Source organism: Tachysurus vachellii, chromosome 10 (assembly GCF_030014155.1).
Source record: "Tachysurus vachellii isolate PV-2020 chromosome 10, HZAU_Pvac_v1, whole genome shotgun sequence".
Taxonomy (NCBI): domain Eukaryota; kingdom Metazoa; phylum Chordata; class Actinopteri; order Siluriformes; family Bagridae; genus Tachysurus; species Tachysurus vachellii.
The window spans coordinates 3,287,501-3,290,000 of NC_083469.1; positions in this window are offsets into that span (position 1 = coordinate 3,287,501).

Below are 2,500 nucleotides of genomic sequence, written 5' to 3' on the forward strand. Positions count from 1 at the left end.
AAGAGTGTGTGTGAGGTGAGAGGTGTGTTAGGTGAAGAGTATGTGAGGTGAGAGGTGTGTGAGGTGAAGAGTGTGTGTGAGGTGAGAGGTGTGTGGGGTGAAGAGTGTGTGTGAGGTGAGAGTTGTGTGGGGTGAAGAGTGTGTGTGAGGTGAGAGGTGTGTGGGGTGAAGAGTGTGTGAGGTGAGGTGTGTAAGGTGAAGAGTATGTGAGGTGAGAGGTGTGTGAGGTGAAGAGTGTGTGTGAGGTGAGAGGTGTGTGGGGTGAAGAGTGTGTGTGAGGTGAGAGGTGTGTGGGGTGAAGAGTGTGTGTGAGGTGAGAGGTGTGTGGGGTGAAGAGTGTGTGTGAGGTGAGAGATGTGTGGGGTGAAGAATGTGTGTGAGATGAGAGGTGTGTGGGGTGAAGAGTGTGTGTAAGGTGAGAGGTGTGTGGGGTGAAGAGTGTGTGTGAGGTGAGAGGTGTGTAAGCTGAAGAGTGTGTGTGAGGTGAGAGTTGTGTGGGGTGAAGAGTGTGTGAGGTGAAAGGTGTGTGGAGTGAAGAGTGTGTGTGAGGTGAGAGGTGTGTTAGGTGAAGAGTATGTGTGAGGTGAGAGGTGTGTGAGGTGAGAGGTGTGTGGGGTGAAGAGTGTGTGTGAGGTGAGAGGTGTGTAGGGTGAAGTGTGTTAGGTGAGAGGTGTGTGGGGTGAAGAGTGTGTGTGAGATGAGAGGTGTGTTAGGTGAAGAGTATGTGTGAGGTGAGAGGTGTGTGAGGTGAAGAGTGTGTGTGGTGAGAGGTGTGTGGGTGAGAGTGTAGGGAGGGTGTGAGTGAGAGTGTGTTAGGTGAAGAGATGTTGTGAAGTGTGAGAGAGTGTGTGGTGAAGTTGTGTAGGTGAGGTTTAGGGGTGAAGGTGTGGGGTGAGAGTGAGGTGAAGAGTGTGTGTAGGTGAGATGTGTGAGTGAAGAGTTGTGTGAGGTGAGAGGTGTGTGGTGAGAGTAGTGTGGTGAGAGTTGTGTGGGTGAGAGGTGTAGTGGGTGAGAGTGTGTGAGGTGAGAGTTGTGTGAGGTGGGGGTGTGGAGGTGAATGTGTGAAGGTGGTGGTGGAGGTGTGGGGTGAGGTTTGAGAGGTGTGTAGGTGAAGGTTGGTGAGAGTGTGTGGTGAGAGTGGTGTGAGAGGTGTTGAGTGAGAGTGGGTATGGTGGTGAGAGGTGTAGGTGTGGAGGTGAGAGGTGTGTGGGTGAAGAGTGGTGTGAGGTGAGAGTGTGTGGTGAGAGTGTGGTGAGTGAGGGTGTGTGTAAGGGTGTGTGTGGGTGAAGATGTGTGTAGGTGAGAGGTGTGTGGTGAAGAGTGTGTGTGAGGTGAAGGTGTGTGGGAAGAGTGTGTGTGAGAGGTGTGTGTAGAGTGTGAGGTGAGGTGTGTGGGTGAAGAGTGTGTGGTGAGAGGTGAGGAAGGTTGTGAGTGGTGAGTAGGTGTGTGGGTGAAGAGTGTGTGTAGGTGGAGGTGTGTGGGGTGAGAGTGGTTGGTGAGAGTGGTGGGTGAAGTGTGTGTAGGTGAGAGTGTGTGGTGAAGATGTGTGTAGTGAGAGTGTGTGGAGAGTGTGTGTGAGGTAGAGTGTGTGGTAGAGGTTGGAGGTAGAGGGTGTGGGGTGAAGGTGGTGAGGTGATGGTGTGGGGTGAAGAGGTGTGGGGAGGTGTGTAAGGTGAAGGTGTGTGGAGTGAAGGTGTGTGAGGTGAGAGGTGGTGGGAGGTGTGGGGTGAGAGGTGGTGGGGAGAGGTTGGGTGAGGGTGTGGGTGAGGGTGTGAGGTGAGAGGTGTGTGTGGTGAGAGGTGTGTGAGGTGAGAGGTGTGTGGGGTGAAGAGTGTGTGTGAGGTGAGAGGTGTGTAAGGTGAAGAGTGTGTGTGAGGTGAGAGTTGTGTGGGGTGAAGAGTGTGTGTGAGGTGAGAGGTGTGTGGGGTGAAGAGTGTGTGTGAGGTGAGAGGTGTGTTAGGTGAAGAGTGTGTGTGTGGGGTGAAGAGTGTGTGTGAGGTGAGAGGTGTGTGGGGTGAAGAGTGTGTGTGAGGTGAGAGGTGTGTGGGGAGAAGAGTGTATGTGAGGTGAGAGGTGTGTAAGGTGAAGAGTGTGTGAGGTGAGAGGTGTGTGGGGTGAAGAGTATGTGTGAGGTGAGAGGTGTGTGAGGTGAGAGGTGTGTGGGGTGAAGAATGTGTGTGAGGTCAGAGGTGTGTGGGGTTAAGAGTGTGTGTGAGGAGTGTGTGAGGTGAAAGGTGTGTGGGGTGAAGAGTGTGTGTGAGGTGAGAGGTGTGTGGGGTGAAGAGTGTGTGTGAGGTGAGAGGTGTGTAAGGTGAAGAGTGTGTGAGGGTGTAGGAGTGTGGGTGAGGGTGAGGAGAGTGTGTGGGGTGAGAAGTGGTGGTGAGGGGAGTAGGGTGTGTGGGGTGAAGAGTGTGTGTGAGGTGAGAGGTGTGTAAGGTGAAGAGTGTGTGTGAGGTGAGAGGTGTGTGAGGTGAGAGGTGTGTGAGGTGAGAGGTGTGTA